The sequence below is a fragment of the Capsicum annuum genome, unplaced genomic scaffold, assembly GCF_002878395.1.
Source record: "Capsicum annuum cultivar UCD-10X-F1 unplaced genomic scaffold, UCD10Xv1.1 ctg5365, whole genome shotgun sequence".
Taxonomy (NCBI): Eukaryota; Viridiplantae; Streptophyta; class Magnoliopsida; order Solanales; family Solanaceae; genus Capsicum; species Capsicum annuum.
This window is the reverse complement of record NW_025861769.1, coordinates 21750-45434: the sequence shown is the minus strand read 5'-3', so window position 1 is coordinate 45434 and position 23685 is coordinate 21750. Positions and strand designations below refer to the sequence as shown.

The 23685-nt window shown below is 35.0% G+C and overlaps 1 pseudogene; it reads right to left on the bottom strand.

Annotated features, from left to right (window-relative positions):
- Positions 1-258: 258 nt before the first annotated feature.
- Positions 259-23685, bottom strand: part of LOC107846557 — a 39403-nt pseudogene continuing 15976 nt past the window's right edge.

Here is a 23685-nt window from a genome sequence, read left to right as displayed (position 1 = left end):
AACTAGAGTTCGTTTTGGAGTTTTGATTTAATTTCAACACCTGAAATCAGGTTAAAATTACTAACACACTACCATTAGAAAATCGTTATATCAAGGTTCATATCTAATATATTGAAAGTTGCGACACACCAATGTGAGTTTGTGTTGCATGAACATTATGTTACAACACCTAAAGTCCAACAAAAATCAATACAAAAAGCATAAAAAAAGAAGAAGAAAAAGAAGATTAATTGCACGCTTGAATATGTTCGATGAAGATTAGATAGAAGCATATCAAGACTGGTTGTATGCTCTTCTCCTAAAAACTACGTTGTTAATGAAATTTGAGATTAGTGTTTGTATTAGAGACATGTCATGGAACAGAATACAAATCCATGTAAATTCCTGAGTGGGAGATTTGAGGAAACACCCTGGACTTGTTGATAACCAACCTTAGAAGGTAGGATTTCATTATAGGAAAAAGTGGCAGCCTTCGATATCCTATTATTGTTCCATTTACCACCTGTTGGCATTTCCCATTTTCATCTGATATATCAAGATAAAACTCGATAATCCGCTGCCCCATTTGAATTGGTTCTTGAAGTTCCAAAATATTAAAAGTTATAACCTATTGAAATTCTAAATAAAGTGTCTAGTCTGATTGTTCCCTGATCTGGAGCCCAATATGTATATAATCCTTCCTCAATTACAATCTTGGGGCAAAACTGAGAATCATCCGCATCTCCTCATGCACTGTTGGCAAAGACAAGAGCAGGTTTCACAATATTATGAGGGAATATAGAACCACGAAGCTTGGAGATTTCTTTGAAAAGAATTACAAAGCTAGGAGAGCACTTTGAGGACTTGTATATCTTCATCTAATATGAGTTTGGGGTTACATTTAACAACAAGAGATAGTTTCTGCCTACTGATTCGTAATACAAATCCAGAAGAGTCATTGCACTTTTTTGTTTTTCTGATGCATGCCAAAACCAACCAGGTCGAATGGTAACATCACACTCAGTAGGAAGCCAGTCATGGCCAAGGTAGGGTTTTTCAAAATTGAATCGCAACTAATAAGCCAACCCCAAAATTAACTTATTGGCTTATTGGTATTGGGTTATCAAATTGGGAAACTGATTAAAATTTTATAGTTCACGGTTTAACGGTGCGGAGATGGATTACTCAATTTTCTTATTGGGTAAACTTTTAACCCTCTAAGAACTATTATAATTATTTGTTACCATTAGCTATATACTTTAAAGTACCTATTATCAACACTAAAGCTCCATTTAATATTCTACCCCTCCTTAAAATTGATTAAACCAAAACATCGCTCCTTAAGGATCAAACCAAAACAAGTTGATTTACTCTCTATTTTGGACTTCCGATTATGACAAGAGAGCTACATGTTTTATTAGTTAGCTCACGGACATCATAGTTATATGACTTGATACGATTTGCGAGTTGAATTTTTTTCTGATCTGCTAGCTCAATAGTCTTGAGTTTGGACCATATAAGACTAGTCTTCACTTCTAATATATAAATATGTATACTTGAAGTATATTTTGATTAATATTTCTTAAATAAATAACGATTATGTGCATGCACCCACAAAATTTAAGCTTTTATCTATTTTTACTGTGATTTAAATTACAGAATTATAAGCTTAAGTAGAATAGGAAAAATGGTTTTGTGGGAGATCAATATAGTAGTGAGTAAAATTGTGAAAGTGAAATAAGGGTGCATGAAATGGTTGAGTCAATACACCGCCCATTAACCCTCCGATAATTACTAATCCAAACCGAACTAACTGATATCTTATTAGTTGGCTAGTGCATTTGTATATTTAAAAGCCGATATCTGATAAGCCAAACCGTTAAGCATATTTATCTGTCTGATCTTCCCAATAAGCAATCCTAGCCAAAAGTGACCCTAAAATACCCAAGATTTTGGTCTTTGAAAATTTCTTAACCTATGGGCTTATTCTCCGGATTACGACTCTCCCTACAAGTCATAAGGTGTCATTATGGGTTATAGGACCTAATCATAGACTGACCAGTATAGATTGACCAAGTTTCTATTATGATTACGATTAGATCCTAACAACTCATAAAGACTTTGTACGAGTCATATCAAGCTTATTCGTAGCCTAACCAGTATAGTGCCCAAATGATTCTACCTTGACTACGGTTGAACCTAACGAGTCATAATGTCTAAGTATGAGTCATATGTTATGATTCGTATCTAGACTAATATTGATTCCCATGGATACTTTCCATACTACGACTGGAGGTCAAGAGTCGTAAGGTCACTCGTAGCAAGTGGACGATAATTTTTCAGTGTTTCATTAAGGGCACTTTGGATATTTCCCTTCTTCCCCTATTGTGACCCATGACTTAAAAACCCTTTAGGGTATTATTATCACTCTGAAATAAATAACAATAACTTCTCAATCTCTCTCAAATCTCCAAGGTCAAGAACACTTAGGGTTTTCAAGAAGTTGGTCAATTGGGGCTCTCTAGGGTGATTTCTCTCAATAGTTGTGATACTTTCAGGCATGTTACTCTTCCCCAAATCTAATTTTGTGAAAATCATGTGTTTTAAATGGCTTAATTATATGGAATTGAATGTGAGTTTTGACATAGGTTGAGGTTTTTTTAATAGATAATTCTTGAGTTGTTTTTCCATGGTTTTCATGAGTTGTTCATGCTTTGAATTGATTTTTTAACTAATAGGGTGTGTGGGTGTGGAAATTTGAATGGGGGGTAGAGGTAATCCCTAGTTTGATAGTTTGAAATTTGAATTTGGTTTTGAACAATTATATTCCTCAGCCCACTTATGTAAATGGCTTTGAATTGTGGAATTGTCACTTGTTTTGACTTACAAACCTATACTATTGCATTGCATAAATGATTAAACAATGGACATGGATTTTGAAGGCATTGTTGTCTATATGTTAATTTGATAAACTAAAGGACGTTGAGGCATCCCTATAACTTGATTTAATGAACAAAGAGGGCCGAGGCATTCCCCCAAGTTAATAGAATTATAATGGCATAATTATGAGTTTGCAAGCTAAATGGTATGACTATAACTATGGTGTACCTTAATGTATAATTCTTTGGTTAATTAATGGGTTATGTGCAACTTATTTTAATTGATCTTAATAGGGGTTATATAGCTAAGCCGTCAAGGTATAGGTCTTGAATGACTCATACTAAAAACTTATATTTTCCAACTGAGGGTTGGTATTGATAACCGTGTGCACAGTTCCCATTATTGATATATACATACATATATATATATATATATATATATATATATATATTGGAATGATGTGGGGTTGGAGAATTCCCTATTCTTTCTTGATACCTCCAGTACGTGCGGCTAACATGCACTGGAGCCCTTTCAGCAGGGGGATCTGAACCCATATAGCCCCGTGGGTGCCTGTTTTTTTATAGTTGAGCTACATAGTCTAGGATAATTCTTTACTATCATGCTAAACCTTGTTTCCTATTCCAGGATCTATTTTATATATATATATATATGTATGTGAACATGTACAGTAAATTTGGAATTGAACTTTTGACTAACATTATTTTACCCTAATCCATGATAATGTTCACCTCACTAACCATCTCCAAACACTATATCTCCATGCGATGTTGGGTTCAATAGAACTTTTACATTTTCGTGATAGGTGTTCTTAGATTCGGTCGTTATGGTGAAGTAGTGAGCTTCAATTTTCCAAAAGACTTGATTATTCCATTGTTTTTACTTTCATAAATTAGAATTGAAGACTTCACCTTTACATTGTCATTGTTAAAGTCGAGGACATGTCGGACATAGGTTATTTTTTGGTATAGAGGCTTTGTGGATAATTCTATGGATTGGGTATGGATGTTGACACTCTCAGATGTCTTTGTACTTATTACTTTCTATCTTGTTATATGTTCAAAATTCAACCATTGTTAGATGTGTTATTCTTTGTTAACTAGGCAAAGGGGGTGGTCTCCGATCTTCGGTGGACTTGAGATACCCGTCATGGCCAGGCCCTTGTTTGGTTATTACAAAGTTGGTATCAGATCCTAGGTTTGGTGTTTTTGATTTTCCACAAAGCCGTGTCAAGTAGATTATCTTTCATGGGTGTGTATCTCTTCACACTTATGAGGGAGGGGCTACGAGACATTTAGAAATATTTTTCTTTCTTGTGTTTTACTTTCGAGCTATAGAGTCTAAGGTTTTGAAACTCCTACAGTCTCTGTTTGTTCGTATTTCAGATTATGCTTCCCCAAATGCCTAATAGTCATGGAACTTATTCTCTCCTATATGAGGATAATATGGACGGAACTTGACCTACTTATGGAGTTCAGATTCAATCTAGGGATCTAGATACTTATTGTACTACCCTATGTGGAGTTCTACCAATCCCTATCAGTCCTTCTTGAGCTTCTCGAGCTGATGATAATCATGACTCACCGCCCCAAGGTGATATTTCTAATTCTGAGTTTTATCGATCTATTCATCTGTTGACCCAGTTGTTGACATCACAGTCATGCCAATTAGGTCCTAGTAGTACTGCTGTGAGTTTTTCTAAGGTTAATCTAGTATGGTAGTTTATAAGGCTCAATCTTCCAACCTTTACTGACTCTAAGTTTGAGAATGATCCTCGAGGATTCATATATAAGATGTAGAAAATTTTTTGAGTTATGCATGCTTCTGACTATGAGGGTGTGGAATTTGCTGCATATCAGTTGAAGGATATGGCATATTAGTGGTATGAGGAGTGGACCATTCTAGGGGTGATAATACAGAGTTGGCACTATGAGATGAGTTTTTGAATGCCTTCCAGGACTTTTTCTTTCCTCTAGATTTGAGGGAAGCCAAAACTAAAAAGTTTGTAAAGCTAACGCAAGGTAGGATGACTGTGAAAGAGTATGCCTTGAAATTCCATCAGTTGTCCTGTTATGCTCCTGAGCTGGTGTCTACCATGAGGTTTAAGATAAGAAAGTTTACTTTGAGTTTGTCTCAGGACTTGGTGCTAGAGTGCAATGTTGCCTTCTTAAATAGTGACATGGATATCTCTAGGCTTGTGGTATATATGCAACAAGTTGAATATAAAATAAAAGACAAGCCAAAATAGGGGAAAGGCAAAGCAAGAGTCCAGGTATTCTGAGCAGGGTAGAGACCAGCAAAATACTAGTAGAGATAGCAAACAATGGTCTAAGAAGTTGGGAAATTCTTGTTCATATTCTACGGCTAGTGCTCCGTATCCTAAGTCGTTCAGTGATCACCGCTTTCAGAGCAACAGTGGGTTTAAGGCATAAGGTGACCAATCTAAGACCAGTGAGGCCCAGTCAGCACTGTCGTATCCTCCTTGTAGATTCTATAGTCATTTGTACCATGGTTTTTTTGATGAGGAGAGAAATAAGTGTTTCAGATCCATCCAGCCTAGCCATATTCAGAGGAACTGTACCTCTGATGATGTTGCTACTTAGGCTAATAAGGTCGCCATTGCTCCTTCTTCAGCTCCTTCACCAAAGGGTGCTACTTCGGGATCTAGGACTAGTCGAAACCATCTTTAGCTTTTGCCACCTATCAAGACTTTGAGGCATCTCCTAATATTGTTATAGGTACGCTAAAAATTTTCTCTTGTGATATGTATTATCTACTAGATCCCGAGTCTACCCTTTCTTATGTGACCCCTTATATGGCTATTAATTTTGGTTTTGGTCCTAAATGTATTCCTAATCTTGTTTTTGTGTTTACCACTGTAATACCCCGCATTAGTGTTAGCTCAGCTCAGCTCATAATGCATGCATAAGAGGCTTAGAACCTGAAAATTTAGCTAAGTGTTGGAGTTGGAGACTTAGTTTTATTTTTGGCCTCTGAACTTTGATTATTTTTAAACTGACCTTCTCAACCTCGACGTAAGTTTTTAAATTATTTCATGATCAGGGGTGTAAAGAGCATGTCTTGGGGAAGTTTTAAATTTTTTGGATGAGGATTGAGGCACTTTTAGATTTCATTTCTAGAACCTCACCGCAATTGTGGCGCATCGTGGTGGGTATAGAGATGGCAGCCTTGGCATATCATGGTGATGACATAATCAACATTTCATTGTGAATTTAAATTGTAGAAGGGCAGTCTTATCTTTTCTCAACACCTCAATTCGTAAAAACACGAGATTAAACTATTGATAAGGCATTATTTTCCCACTTTCCCCATTTTTTCTCTCAAATAAACCCTAAGATTTCACTTAGTTCATAAAATTAAATCCTCTCCCCTTTAAGAAAACTCAAGGATTCAAGCTTTACCATCTAAGAACTTTCTAGAAAGTTGTTCCCTTTCAAGATTTAGGTATTAAAGGTATGTGTGATGTTCATCCATAGGCCCTTTCCACCCATAGAGTTCAAGAATCCTTCTTTTAAATCAAATTGTGAGTTTTTATATGTTTTATGATAAATTAACCCCATGAATTATTAGGAATTTTTATTATACATCATGTTTACAATTGTTTTCGATGGAATTGAACCTTACTTGTTCGAATGATGATGGTTTCATGTTAAATTCCTGAATTATGGCTTTTTATTGTAGCCATGTGATTATTAGATGTTTTAAACTACTCCCATGCTTTAATTCATGATCCACATTTGTTTGATGAAATGTCTAAGAGTCAAATTTTGAACAATGATCCCTTTTACTATATTTAAGGTTTCATATGTCCTTATTGTTATTTCTATTCAGTGTTGGGGGTTATGAATACCCAAAATTTAGCTTTTTACATAGTTTCTAGTAATTATAGAATAATTTTAGATAAACCATGAACATCGTTATTAGCTAGTTATTATGTTGAGTCGTGACTCAGTTAAACTTAGGTCAGTTTAGAAATTGGTGTCATTCAGTTAGGAGTAAAACATAGCACCGAGTGAATGTAGAGATGGCATCTCCCCCGTCAGTAAGCATGAGGAACTTGAATCCCCCATCGGAAAGCATGAGTCATTAGTAGCAGTGCCTAAGTTCCAGATCTACGGTGCCACTGTAAACTTTGAGGGGTCCCCCATCAATTAGGCATGACACTCTTGTCCTTCGAGATGTTAGATTAGTGGATCCACATTGCCAAGGTTAGTACTCATGGCACGATACTAACACCTTTATAATAGGGTTATAGGTTGGATCCCAGTAATAGATTAGGGCATATCAATTATAGCTAGCTCCCACAGTCTCAATTTAGTATTCAGTATAGAGTTTAGTTTCAGGTTTACTTAACCATAGCATATAGTTATCAGTTACTCAGTTATCAGTATTTCAGTTTACAGATCATATCAGAACATGTTTTATGCTTGGTCATGCATTCTCAAATTTTACAGTTTTTATGCATTTATACTAAGCCATTCATGCTATTCAGTCAGTCATTATCTTATGCATATAACCTATATATTTTAGCCTAACCTTATCTCATATACCAGTACCCTCAAAGTACTAACCGCATACTAATTTCTTGTGCTATAATGTTTAATATTATATATTTGCACGCTCAGTTTCCTGATCGTGCTTAGGCAGATTAGCTTATCAGCAGCATCAGCAGTGGTGAGCCCTCATCCATCGAGGATGGGTTTATCTTATATTCAGTTATGACATTAATTCAGTTATTTAGTCAGTCAGAGTTAGTTGGGGGTTTGTCCTATAAACTCCAGAGTCAGTCAGTTTTAGAGGCTTTCAACTATTCAGACAGATGGTTAGTTATCAATTGTTTTTTATTAGTATGTTGAGTATGTTTCCATATGGTCTAAACTATGATTTAGTATTGTTTTCAGTTTCTAAAACCTTATGGCATTATCAATTAATTTTCCACATATATCTTTATTATTAGTATATTATTCAATACTCACTGCAGGTACTAGTTCATAGGTTTTTTTGTGGTCTTTCGGGGTCGTAAGTACCGTGTGGTATCTAGGGTGTATTTCTAGGGGTGTTACAAACTTAGTAAAAGAGCCTAAGGTTTTAAAGTATCCTAGGGAGTCTAAAAGTCGCGTTGAGTATAGTCTTGTGCATGGGTATGAAGCGTGCCACACTTATGGACAAGAGGCTACAAGATGTTTTAGGAAAAGTTTCCATTCTTTCAGTATTCATGTCGTGCGAAAGAGCATGATCTCAATTTGTACTTCCATTCTCATTCATTCTTCCCTTACATTACTAAAAATGACTCCCAAAAAAGACAATGAAAGAAGCAATAAGAACCAGCCCATACCTCCACCTGTTTGAGAAGATCCCCTGAATGAGCATATCTCTCATGCCAAATTCAAAGCTACTTTCATTACCTTAACTCATTAAAAAGTTGATCATAACTATCATTAGGTTGTTTTTCTATTTATACTTATGAGTTATTCTTAACAGATTAAGGGGGGAGCGTAGGGAGAAAGAGAGAAAGAGTAAGAGGGCAAGAATAGGTAGTTTTATGCCAAGTCCAGAGGTGGAGAAAATTCCTAGTTCTGTTAGAAATTCTCATCCCTAGCTCTGTGTCCAGCCAGTATGCTAGTGCCTAAGTTTAAGAATGATAGTTGAGATAGAGCACCAGGCTCTAAGTCATAAGGTAACGGGAAGCATGTTTGTACTAATCTTCTTTGCATAAATATGGTAGAAATCACAAGGGTATGCGTAGAGATAGCAGTGATGTGTGTTTTGGGTGTGGAAAGATAGGCCACAAAGTTAGAGATTATCAAACGAGTGGTCAGCAAGGTCAGTCCAATCATCCTTCAGTTCCCTCCAGTCGCTCGACTCAGCAGGGTGCCATTTCTAACACAACCAACAGTCAGCATCATAATATATTATATGCACTTTAATACCGTCATGATCAGGAAAGCTCTCCTGATGTAGTTATGATTATATTGCAGGTCTTTCATATTCATGTGTATGCTTTGTTAGATCCCATGGCTTCATTTTCTCTTGTAACCCCCTATATAGCTGTCAATTTTAGTGCCAGACCCACAACATTAATAGAGCATTTCTCAGTGTCTACCCAAGTGGGTAAATCTATCTTAACCAGGCAGGTATACAAAAATTGTCCGATTACAGTATCCCAGCAAACCACTTTAGTTGATTTAAAAAAAAAAGTTGTCCAGTTTTAGTTTCCCGATGAACTAGTCATTGAATAGAGAGGTAGTATCTTAGAGCTTAGGAGTCAAATATGTTTTTAGATATTTTCTCAAAATCTTTTAATAACATATGATCTAGGATTAGAAGCATGAACCCAAAAGTTTAGCAGCAGTAAAGTAGGGATAGTGTTAATTGAATTTGGTGGATTATATATCTATGGGGCTATTTGTATGAAAGGTGAACCAGTAGGCTTGAAATAGTATATGCAAGAATTTAATCTAAGTATGACAGCGTGGATGTGCTTATGTATCATCCTTGAGTGCAAAGTTTGAATGGGGCTAGTAATGTAGTAATTGATATTCTTACCAGCTAATTATGGGCTATAGCATATTTATGTTGGCTGTTTAGGTATAATGGTAGTTCTCATGGTTTAGGGAGGAATATAAGTTTAGAGATGTGATACTAGTAGGCTATAAAGAAAGTTAGTATGGTTCATTAAGAGTTTGAGAATATACATGTTAAGTGTTAGAATCTAAGCTTGAATCTTTGAAGATTGAGAAAATAGAAAGTAGAGTTGAAGGACTACATTGTAAGGACTCATGGTATGGTGATACTCCTGGAGATTCTAGTTTAGTCAGTTTTTTAGTTATGGTATGATGATTGTTGAGGCTATAGAAAGATAAGAGCTGTATATCAGAAGGAACTAATAGCAGTAGGTCTTACATTATTAGGCATAGGTTTTCAAGGTGAGCTTATCATTTATGTGCATCATTATACCCCATACTCTAGAGTAAAGTGGTGACAGTTCAGTTTAACGTTTATAAAAAGGGGCCCATAGACTTAAAATAATGGTGTAAAGCTAAGGGGGAGATGATAAAATAAGTAACCAAATCAGGCTTCCAAATTTTAGTAGTAATGCCAGTGTGTTGTAGAACCTCGATAGAGGAGGAAGATGCCCAACCCATTTTCATCTCTGTGCAAAGTCTTTCAGTCATCACGATATCTACTCATGCCTTACGTCACAACTCCATGATTTTGGCTCATATTTATGCGCTTTATAGAAAATCATGTACGTTTCCAGTTCCTAGTATAAGGAGTTCCTATTCACTCAGCTGTCTGAATTATATTAAATGAATTTATGAACTCCAAACTCAGGTCATGCAGATCATGACTCATGTGCTCATGCTTTACAGTATGTTTGGTTCCCATAACTCATGCTATCCTCTTAGTGATCACCGACATTCAGATTATGTCATGTATGTCCTCATTTTAGATCTCTTTGATGAATTCATGATGTTAATACTTTATTCCTCATACCTTTGTTAAGTATCAAGGCTATATATAGTAGCCCTTCATGTTTTAGGTCTTCATATTCTAACTTTTTAGTGACCTCCCTTAATGAAATATTAGAGATAATGAGTAATTTGTTTAGATGTGAGAGAGTAAGATTTTCATGTTAAGAAAAGATTATTGCATGCTTGGTTTACCTGAGGATATAGGTTTGAAGAACTATTGAGGTAAGGTTTTTAATACATGTTATGGTTAGTTGAAATTCAAAATGTGTACTCTTGGGGGCAGTGTATGGAAGTTTGTGGTGCTAGAGGTATTAAAGGATATGAGAAAGATGCTTTTATGGGTATTGTTTAGAAGTTTATATGTAGTTATGAAGTTAGGCTTGAATGTCATATTGGTGTGTAACTGGATATATGCATTGTATGTTAGTGAATGGCTAGTAAGATGTTGAATGTAGATATTGAAGATGTGATAAGAATTATTCATGAGATGGGAGGTTGTAAAAATGCAGGGTGTATTGAATTAATGACTCAAACTAGTATTACAGTACTATGTGTACATTTTATAGATTTGAGTAGGCTTGAGCATAGTGAGAGAATTTAGTTCAGCTCAGATTTTAGTAGATAGAGGTATTAGTGCTTATGAGGATATTTTTAGTAGCCTAAAGTGAAATGCGGTAGCAAAGTGGAAAGTATAGTTGAGGGAGTATTCGAGGAGTATTTTTAAGCTTGAAAGTAGTAGATGCATTGTCCAAGGCATAGTAATTCTAGCCTAGCTTATGTTCCATAGGTTGTGTTCCATGTCACACAACTATTGCCATGTTGGGATTCCTTATGCAGATGTCCTATTCATGTCATGCCCAAGATTCCCTGCTCTCTAACGTTATTAGAACATTTAAGAAAGAGCATTAAAGAAATGCTCCAGTTTAGTGTAGCCATTTCAAGAGGTAATCTATTCCTATCCATGTAAACTATGAATTTAGATCAATTCATACGTCATGCGTTAGTTTCAGGTTTCAGGTATTCAATCATGGTTCATCTCGTCAGTGTCCTGTGTATCATCTCAGTCTTTCCTCAGTGTTTTAGCCAAGTCAGTATTATTCGGGGGATGAAATATCCCAAGGGGGAGATGATTGAGATACCCCCAAGTTTTTGTGCCCTGAACCTCTCAACTTTCTTCACGAAACAAGATCCAACTAGAATTAATAGGTAATCATAAGTTGACTCCCTTGCTTTTATCTTAGCCTTATAACTATTTTCATGTCATTGCATATTTTCACAAAATTAGTTCAGTCATGTATCATGTCTCAAACTCAGTTATGTAACCATGTTTTTAGTTATGCATGTTCAGTATGTGATTTCAGTTCCCTCAGTATTCTCATCTTAATTAGTCTTATTCGAGGATGAATACTCCTAAGGGGGAGATATTATAATACCCGTAATTATGTTAGCTCAGCTCAACTCATAATGCATGCATAAGAGGCTTAGATCCTAAAAATTTAACCAAGTATTGGGGATTTAGTTTTACTTTTGGATTCTTAACTTTGATGATTTTTAAAGTGACCTTACCGACCCTTGGACATAAATTTTTAATTTATTTCATAATCAGGGGTGTAAGGAGCATGACTTGAGGAAGTTTTAGATTTTTTGAATGAGGATTGAGGCATAATTGGATTTTGTTTCCAGAACCTCACCATGATTGTGGCGTATCACGTTGGTTATACCAATGTCAGCCTTGATGCATCGCGATGGTAGCCTGATCGGTATTCCAGTTGTGAATTTAAATTATAGAGGGGCATTTTGTCTTTTCCCAGCACCCCAATTTGTAAAAACATGAGATTAAATTGCTGATAAGGCATTATTTACCCACTTTCCCCAGTTTTACTCTCAAATAAACCCTATACTTTCCCCTAGTTCATCAAATTAAATCCTCTCCCCTTCAAGAAAACTCAAGGATTCAAGCTTCACCATTCAAGAACTTTCAAGAAAGTTGTCCCTTTCTAGATTTAGGTATTAAAGGTATATGTGATGTTCATCCATTGGCCCTTTCCACTCATGGAGTTCAAGAATCCTTCCTTTATACCAAATTGAGAGATTTTATATGTTTTATGACAAATTAACCCTATGAATTTTTAGGAATTTTGATTATACACCATTTTTACAATTGTTTTCGATGGAATTGGACCTTACATATTGGAATGATGATGCTTTTATGTTAAATTCTTGAATTATGGCTTTTTTATTGTAGCCATGTGATTATTACATGTTTTAAACTATTCACATGCTTTAATTCATGACCCTTATGTTTTTAATGAAATGTCTAAGAGTCATTTTTAACAATGATCCCTTTTATGGTATTTAAGGCTTCATATGTCCTTATTGTTATTTCTATTTAGTGTTGGGGGTTATGAGTACTTGAAATTTAGCTTTTCATATAGTTTCCAATAATTACAGAATGATTTTAGATAAATAATGAACATCGTCACTCAGCTAGTTGTTATGTTCAATCGTGACTAAGTTAAACTAAGGTGAGTTTAGAAATTAGTGTCTTTCAGTTGGGAGTAAAACTTAGCACCAAGTAAACGTAGGGATAGTGTATCCCCCATTAGTAGGCAGGAGACATTAGTAGCAGTCCCTAAGTTCTTATCCTATGGTACCGCCATAGACTTTGAGGGGTCCCCCTTCAGTTAGACATGACACCCTAGTCCTTCGGGACATTAAATTAGTGGATCAACATGGCCAAGGTTAGTACCCGTGGCACGGTACTAACACCCTTCCAACTGAGGTTATAGGTTGGACCCCAGTAATAGATTTGGGGAATGTCTGTTATAGCTAACTTCCACAGTCTCAGTTTAGTATTCAGTACAGAGTTCAGTTTTAGGTTTACTTGACCATAGCATACAGTTATCAGTTACTCAGTTATCAGTGTTTTAGTATTTCAGTTTACAAACTATATCAGAACATATTTTATGCTTGGTTATGCATTCTCTGATTTTATAGTTTTCATGCATTTATACTCAGCTATCTCATGATTTTCATTCAATCATTATCTCATGCATATAACTCATACATTTCAGCCTAACCTCATCTCATATACTAGTATATTCAAAGTACTGACCACATACTTGTTTCTTGAGCTATGATGTTTGATATCATAGGTTCGCATGCTCAGTTTCTTGAACGTGCTTAGGCAGATCAGCTTATCTGTAATGACCTGAGACTACCCCCTAGTCATCACACGGTGCTTGGAACCACACGTGATCCCAAGCCAACCCATGAACTGGCATACTGTTATGAAACTAAATTTTAGCATAATAGATAGTTGCTCTACTGTGCGGAAACATAAACATACTGAAAATCTAAAATAGATACAATACTGATAAAGCTTTATAATCTGATAAATCTTAAAGGAAATAACTAAAATTACATGAATGACTCTGAATTACATCTATGAAGCCTCTAATATATGACTATAGATAGATGGGACAAGCGTCCAACTACCGCTAATCAATACACATGAAAGTAAATAAACTATACATAAACTAAAACTATCTGGTGTTCTCAAAGTAAGAGAACTCATCACCTACTAGCTGGAATCTGTAATTGTCTGATCGTGATATGCGGGCTACAACTGGTACGTACATTATGAAACAATGTAGCCACACAGACATATATATGGATCAGTACTTCTGGAATGTACTGAGTATGCAGGGGTGAATGCAATAAGTAAAACTGATTTCATATGTAATTGTAAAACATGCATGCTAAGTGTAAGTAGACTCACCAATAGGATGGAATAAACTAAAAACTAAAATATCTTAAAGCATGAGTGACAACCATTTTCTTACAAGATGGTGAATCTCTACACTTAGTTTCTGTAAACTTTACTTTAATGATATTAGTATAACTAAAGCTGGGGTATGATAAAATATGGATACTATATGAATACTGGGTCTGGAACTATGTGATGGAGACTGATATAAATTGAGGATCTGAATATACAATCACACTAAGCACGAATGCAGAAACATACTAACTTATCTTATTAACAGAATGACTGATAGCTTAATACTGGGCATGTAAGATTGAATAGTACTTAGTCTGAATAACTGCACTAAAACTATAGAGTATTATGCATAAAAGGTAAGGCCTGACCGAGCAACATAAGATAACTAAGAATGAATTCATGAAAAAACTGTATTATTTAAGAATACAAGACCAAGTGTATAACATGATTCTGAAATAGTTAGTAATCTAAAGTACTGAAATACTGATAACTGAATAACTGACAACTGTACGTTATGGTCAAGCAACCCTAAAACTAAACTGGGTTACTGATCTAATTACTGGACTGAGATTGTGACAGAGACTATAACTAAGATGATAACTAAGACTGTAACTGAGACTGTAATTAGGACTGTAACTAAGCTCATACTGGAACTGAACATTAAGTTCTGATAATTGAGTAACTGATAGTTGCGATAACTGATAACTAGGTGACTTTTTTTATAGTCCTAATTCTGTAGAGCTGAATTGAGTTATATACTAAGACTAAAGCTGAAACTAAAATTGTGAGGGTGTTCATCTAACTAATATATCCCAATCTGAGCTAATCGGGTCTAACCTATAACCCCAGTTAGAAGGGTGTCAGTACCATTCCACGGGTACTAACACTGGCTGTGTGGGTCCACTATACTGATGTATTGTGTTGTTCCGAAGGCCTAAGAGTCTCAAGCCTAAACTAACGGGTGACCCTTGGGAGGTAGTCAAGACTGAACTGATGTGTGACTCGTTAAATCCTATGCTGACTACGTTGTTCTAGAGTACAGGGACTGCTACTAATGGCTCTGCCTATCTGATGGGGAAGCTGTCATCCCTATACTCGCTCAATGCTAAATTTTACTCTCAACTAAAAGACACTAGAATACTAGACCGTGCATGCACTGATAACTAATAATTGATAACTGATAAGCTTAGGTTCATGATATTCTGAAAATAATAGTGCATACAAATTCTTAGGTAATTATTAATGTATAACTGATGTTGGGACTAAAACTGGATTGTACTAGGCTTGACTGAACTATTACTGATCGTGTTGACTGATTGAACTTGACTGAGTTCACTGAGTTCCATAACTGACTGAGTACTAATGATCGTGACATTACTGAAACTATTATATAACTATTGTAGCTCTAGGTAAGCAGCTAGATTTTCGGGTATTGAATTCCCCCAGGACTCAATAGCATAAAAAGTATAGTATAGCATGATATTTAAAAGCATAGCCATAGTCAATTGTTCACAATTCATTCACTGAGTTATTTTATCAAATACTTGGAGGTTATGGACTTGTACATGAATGAGAACACATGGTAATGTGTCATGATTACCCTATTCAATTCACATGGGCATTCTAACAAGCACATGGAGATTAATACTTTAATATGGGGCAATTCGCCAAACACGTGGGGATTATGAACTTAGACATGGGAATATCTTAAACATGGGAGCATAGCATGGTTACATAACTAAAATCATGAATTGAGGAATTCACATGTAATTCGCTTGAAATAGGACATGGGTATTTCATCAAAACATGTAAAGTTCATAACTTGAACACAAGAATGTCTTAATCATGAGGGAATAATAGAGTTACATGAAAAAATTCATAACTTGGGGATTCATCTTGAAATTAACTTAACATGATATAGGAATTTCATCAAACATGTGAAGGGCATGAATTTAAAACATGGGAATATTACTAAACATCATGAATTTAGGATCTATCATGGAATTTACTTGAATAAAGCATGGAAAATTCAAATTCATAGCATGATAAATTTAAAATCTTTCATGGAATCTTACATGGGATGAATTAGATTAAAAACATCATGAAAACATAAAATTCAATCTTTCTTGACTATACAAAATACCATAGTAATGAAAAATTCATTCTTTAATTAAAACAAAAGAGTTTTTGGTCTCCATGGGTGAAAGAGGACCCATGGATGAACTCCCACATACCTTAAAGTTTTAATCTTAAAGGAGAAACACAATATTGAAAGCATTCTTGAATTATAAAACTTGAGTTATGGTTTTTCTTGAAGAAAAATTGATGAAGTTCTTGGTGTTCTTGAGGAGGCTAGGGTTTTTCTTTGAGAGAATAGATGAATAATTGAGTGTATATTGCTTTGGGGGGCTGAAATTAAGTGCTATGGGCGGATTTGGGTGAGGGGAAGTGACCAAAGTGCTCCTAGACCCTTTAAAAACTAAATTAGCATGTGAAATAGTTTCGTAACGCACATGTCGATGCATCGCGTTGATATTACGTCGGCTTACTGCCTCACATGGAAAATGCCATAACTTTTTGCTTGGGTATCAGATTTTGGCAAAATTGGTATTGTTGGAAAGCTAATTCAATTACATAAAATTTAGTCTATCTTGAGCTGCAAAATTCTATTTATATAAAAATTAATACACGTTTAAAGTAGACCCTTATAGGATCAAATGCCAAACTTTAGATGAATTAAAGGCTCTAAGATCAACTTTGTTCTAAGTGATTCTTGTGAAAATTTTACACCTCAAAAATAAATAAATATGAGGATAAAGATCATGAAACTTATATTCACATGGGAATCATTTAGATCATAGCTTATACGCGTAGGAATGACGGTTCAAAGACTAGCTTAAAAATGTGGGGTATTACATTATCGGCAATAGCAATAATGGAGAGTCCTTATCATTCGAGGATGGGTTTATCTTATATTCATTTATGAAATCATTTCAATTATTTAGTTAGTCAGAGTTAGTTAGAGGTTTGTCCCATCAATTCCACGGTCAGTCAGTTTTAGAGACATTCAGAAAGATAGTCAGTTTATCAATTGTATTTTTATTAGTATGTTGAGTATGTTTACATACATTCAAAACTATGATTTAGTATTATTTTCAGTTTCTAAAACCTTATGGAATTATCAGTAGATTTTCTGCTTAAATCTTTATTATCAGTCTATTATTTAATACTCAAAGTAGGTACCAGTTCATGGGTTAGCTTGTGGTCTTTTGGGACCATAAGCATCGTGTGGCATCCATGGTGTATTTTTGAGGTATTACAACCCTGGTGGGTGACTCTATTATGGCTATAAGAGTTTATAGGGGTTGCATGATAACTATCTGTGATAGGGAGACGTTGGTGAATTTGATAAAGTTAGAGATGTTAGATTTTGATATTATCTTGGGGATGGGTTGACTCCATTCGTGCTATGTGTCTCTTGACAGTAGGACCCTAAGGGTTAGTTTCTAATTCCCAGATGAACTAGTGATTGAGTGGGAAATTAGTTCCCTAGTGCCTAAGAGAAGGTTTATTTCATATCTTAGAGTTCGAAAACTAATTTCTAAGGGGTGTTTATGTCACCTAGTTTGGTTTAAAGATTCTAATTCCTAGGGTCCCTCTTTGTCATCTGTCCTTATGATCTGTGAGTTTCCCAAAATATTTCCTGATGATCTTTCTAGTGTCCCTCCCGATAGAAAAATAGATTTTGAAATTGGTCTTCTTCAAAATACTCGTCCTGTCTCTATTCCTCTCAATAGAATGTCTCCATCTGAGTTGAAAGAACTCAAGGGTAGTTGAAAGATCTTCGTGATAAGGGTTTTATTCTCCCTAGTGTTTCCTCATGGTATACTCCATTACTCTTTGTACAGAAGAAGGACGGGTCCTTTCGATTGTGTATAGATTACCACCAGTTGAATAAAGTGATAGTGAAGAATAAGTATCCTCGTCCTAGGATTTATGACCTGTTTGACCAGCTGCAGGGTGAGAATTACTTTCCTAAGATTGACCTTTGATCGAGTTATCATTAATTGAAGATTAGGGAGGTGGATATCCCTAAGACTTCTTTTCAAATCCAGTATGGTTATTTTGAGTTTCTAGTGATGTTTTTTGGTTTGACTAATGCACCGACAGCATTTATAGATCTTATGAATTGGGTTGTCCATCAGTTTTTAGACTTATTCGTCATTGTATTTATTGATGACATCTTGGTTTATTCTAAGAGTGGTGAGGATCATGCCGATCACCTCCGTATACTAGTGGAAACCCTTAAGAATCAGCATTTGTATGCTAATCTTTTCATTTAGGAAGTCCACAAGTTACATGGTGCTCCAATTTCCATCATATCTAATCAAGGTACTCAGTTCTCATCTTATTTTTTGTGTTCTTTTTAGAAAGGCTTGGGAACTAAGGAGAGACTTAGCACCGCTTTCAATCTTCAAGTGAATGGACAAGTGGATAGAATGATTTAAACTTTGGAATATATACTAAGGTCATGTGTAATCGACTTTGGTTCTAGTTGGGTTGATTATTTTCCCCTCATAGAGTTTGCTTATAATAATAGCTTTCACTCTAGCATCGGGATGGCTCCTTTCAAATCCTTTTATGGTAGGAGGTGTAGGTCTTCTATTGAGTGGTTTGAGGTTGGTGAGAATAGGTTATTTGGTCCCAACTTAGTTCACCAATCCATGGAAAAGGTGAAGGTGATTCGGGATAGACTTAAGGCCACCCAAAGTTGCCAAAAATCCTATACAGAGGTGAGGCATAGGGAGTTAAAGTTTAATATGGAGGATTTAGTGTTCTTGAAAGTATCTCCCATGAAGGGAGTGATGCAATTTAGAAAGAAAGGGAAACTCAGTCCCCCTGTATATTGGTCCCTTCCGTGTATTAAGGCGAGTGGGCCATATGGATTTTGAGTTGGAGCTACTGACTAAGCTACGTTCTATTCATCTATGTTTCGATATTGAGGAAGTGTGGTTGTGCTCTGTATTAAACCGTGTTAATATATGCCTTGACCCATCATTCGAGGATGAATGATCCTAAGGGAGAAAGAATTAAATACCTCGGATTTTGGTCTTTGAAAATTTCTTGACCTATGGGCTTACTGCCAAGATTACGACTCTCCCTACGAGTCGTAGGGTGTCATTACGGGTCATATGACCCTAATCATAGCTTGACTAGTATGGATTGGTAAAGTTTTTGTTATTATTATGGTTGACTCCTAATGAGTCTTAAAGACTCTATACGAGTCGTATCGTTCTTAGTCGTAGCCTAACCAGTGTAGTGCCCAATTGATTTTGCCTTAACTACAGTTGAACCTAACGAATCATAATGTTTGAGTATGAATCGAATGGTATGACTCATATCCAGACCATTGTTGGTGCCCCATGGTTACAGTCCAAACTACGACTAGAAGTTACGAGTCGTAATGTAACCTTACGAGTCGTAAGGTTACCCGTGGCAAGTAGACGACAATTTTTCAGTGTTTCATTAAGGTCACTTTGAATATTTTCCTTCTTCCCCAATTGTAAACCACGACTTAAAACCTTTTTAGGGTATCATTATCACTCTGAAATAAGTCAAAATAACTTCTCAGACTCGTTCAAATCTCCAAGGTCAAGAACACTTAGGGTTTCCAAGAAGTTGGTCAATTAGGGATCTCAAGGGTGATTTCTCTCCATAGTTATGATACTTTTGGGCATGTTACTCTTCCCCAAAGCTTATTTTGTGAAAATCACGTGTTTTAAATAGTTTAATTGTATGGAACTGAATGTGGGTTTTGACATGGGTTGAGGGTTTTGGAATGGATAATTATTGAATTGTTTATGGTTATCATGAGTCGTTCATGCTTTGAATAGATTATTTTTGAATTAATGGAGTACGTGGGTGTGGGAATTGGAATGAGGCTCGAATTAATCCCCTAATTTGATATTTTGAACTTGGAATTTGGATTTGAACAGTGTATTGCGGAAATTTTGACTTTTGAAGAGTCGCCACTTAGTTTTGAAAAGGAATTAAGAAAACTTTATAAGATACTTTAAACGATCCAAAATAAAAAAATCATTTAAAATATGAAGATTCTGAGTAAGCGATTTCTATTAATGTTTTAGGAAGGTTTAAGGCACCTAACTTCAAAAAGATTGATTTGTTAAAAAGTGATTGATTTTTTTGGAAAAGACTTGTATAAAATAGATTTGGACAACTTAGCGGGGATTTCAACTAAGTCTAAACAAGCTAATAAGCAAATAAACATATAAAGGGGAAAGAGGAGAGGAAGTAAAATACTTAGGTCATTGGGCCCAAATCAACGAAACCTGTCCTAATCTAATTGGGCTTTCGACCCATCTTTCACCTGTCCTAATCTATGTTTTCGAGCCTTTTTGGCCCAAAATCTGTTTTATCTGTATTAAATTTATAACTTTGATTTCGATGACCAAAATGAATAAATAAATAACTGATTGAATGAAAATAAATAAATGAAGCCAACAATGAAAGTAAAAAAAATGAGACTTTCAAGTCTCCTTTGCCGCTTCAAAGATAGGCCTTTAACCCCTTCTTCTTCTTTCATCTCCCCGTATCCATGCACTATGAGATTGTCTCCTTAGATCCTTTGAAATTGACTCATAAGGGATGGGTCTTAATGGCCCACATTGATAATGAAACAATGGGAATAGAATCCGTTTAGACTCGTATTTATCCACATATAAAAGAAAAGGAAAGAAAAATAAGGTAATTAATACATGTTCTAACTAATATTTAAGAATGCTAAAATATCATGTCTTTCTTAATAGTAGGCAATAAAATATATCAAAGCTAGTTTTAACAACGGTAAATTCATATTAGATGGCATACATGGAAACAACATGAGCAAACATCTAAATTCCCAAGTATATGAATGCAAAGATAAACTCAAATTTAATGACACATAAAGAAGATGTGTAAGAATAACTTCAATTTTCAAATGTATTCACCAGACCGATGTAAAGAAAATTCATGGAACATGGCTCAAAGAACAAATAATTGATGCTATCAAGAATCTTATGCCTTACGCAAAGAATGAAAATTACTATCTGCATAGGATCTTATTCGTTCACTAGGCCCAATTGTCATATTTAATAGCTTCTATAAAGTGTTTTCAACAAACTATACAAAAAAAACTGCAGGTAGAATCTAAACGAAAGAAAATCAACCATTCCAAATGCCTACACAGTTTAGCCAGACTTTGAAGAAAATTAAAATGCATCATTTGAATAATATATTCATAATGTGGGAGTCAAGCAAAATCCAAAATTCTAAACTTTAGAATCCCAAAAACATTGCATGCTTAATAGGTAAAATAAATTATAACATTTTTCATTTTTAGACAAAATCGAATCGAAACGGTGAGGAAGGTAAAACTAACCAAAGGAGAGAAAGAAAATAACTTTGTGAGAGAGATGTAGAAAGATGGAACATGAACAACATATAAGGATGGTCAACAAGGGTGAAACATTTTTGCTGAATCATGGCTTCAAAAAAAACCTATAAAGTATGCTCCTAATCAATTCATCAACAGTATGCATACAATTGCACATTCTGGCAGTAATTGTATTTAAAACATACAATACTAAAAACAAAGACAAGTTAACACCTTTGTAAACTCAAGAATGTACATATGCACAACTTTCTTGGCATAACGACGGCAACGACTACAACAAAGTACTCAATTGCGGCTAAAATGGGAACGACAAAAGAAAAACCAAAATCACATTTTTGAAGAAAACCAATAAAACAAGGGGCCTGGGAAAACGAAATTAACAATTTCCCTCCAAGTTTAATATTTCAAAATCATGACTCTAAATATGACCTCACTACAAATTGCTCGACAAACAAACGCATATTAAAAAGTCAGCACCCATTTTTTTCTTTTTTTTTTTGAATAAGGGAGTCAACATTCCTAACATCTATATCAGTATAGCAATTAGCAGCTGAAGATTCACACATAACGAATGCGGAATTTCAAGAATAGACAAAAACAAAATAAAAAAGGACCTTTTTAGAGAAACACTACCAACACAAAGCAATATTAAGACTACATACATATTCATAACTATATGTAAATTATTTTTAAAAAAAAGTAGTTCAGGATTTCCAACAGAGAATCAAAACAGTGAACTTTTACAAAAAAAATAGCAAAAATTAAAACATAAGACTAACAACGCATCATGTTAAAAGCACCATCTTCATCACATAATCCTATGTCCTTTGAGGATGACTACAGTAAACAGCTCCAAGCAAGAAACATCATAGAAATGATTACAAAATAGCGAGACAAAGTAGAGATACTCGGAACTAAATGGATTCAAGTTGTCTTCGGAATCTTGTCACCACCATCAAAATACTTCTACGACTTCGAGAACACGTTGACTTTCTCACGATGAAAATTTTTTTACTAAAGAAATGATGTTTTACTGGGAATTTTTTCACCTCCTAGACTTGGTATTTTTTAGATCAATCCTCCCGTATATAAAAGAAACTTTTTGGGTTCAAATTTATGCTCCAACCAACGTAGGAAAAGGGGATTGAAGGGTAATTTTGAAAATTTTGGAAAGGGAATCACCTTACGAGCTGGACACCGTCTATCTCAAAACTGTTTTGTATGAATTTCAAATTTTTATATTCAAATGAGGGTGGAGTGTCAATATCAAGTTTAAAATATTGGGTTACTGATGGTTAGGTTGGGTCGGTGCTAGTTTCAGGTCAAAACTGTCAGGTTGGTTTCAGGTCAAATCCCGAGTTATCATTGACCGTTGTTTGTGCTTCTTATTTTGTTGTTGCTGTTATGCTATTTTTGTGTCGTTGTTTGTGCTTCTTATTTTGTTGTTGCTATTATGCTATTTTTGTGTCGTTGAATTGTTGTCGGGTCAAGATTATATTGGGCCAAGCTGATATTGTTTGAGGTGGGCTGCTAATATGTTATTGGGTCAAGGGGAAAAAAGAAGAAAGTTGGGCTGGTTTGGGCTGGTAGCTGTTGTTTGAATTGGGCTGGGGTTATCTTGGGTAGTTGGCCTAATTTTTAAAGGGAAGTGGGTTAATTTGGTTATTTTGGTGTTATTTAGAAAATAACCCCAATAATTTGGGGGTATTTGAAAAATTATTTCAATTCTAATTTAGCCCAATCTATTTAAATTTTAATCAAATTGAAAGTTAATTGGCCAATTGCATTACAATTATAGCCAATTTGATGCTAATCATGGTCAAATCCAATAGATTGGCTAAATTAAACTAAAATTCAATATAAATTAATACTTTCTTTAATCTCGAGATCCTCGATTTAATAAAATTAAATAAATATTTATCCAAATAAATTATTTTTGAGATTAAATTATATTTAAATCAAGACTTTATCCGTTCGAATTAATTTCAAGCTTGATCAGTAAAAATTCAATTTTGATAAAAATATTCATTTAAGTAGATAAATTTACACAAGTTCACATATGTAAATACGAAAAT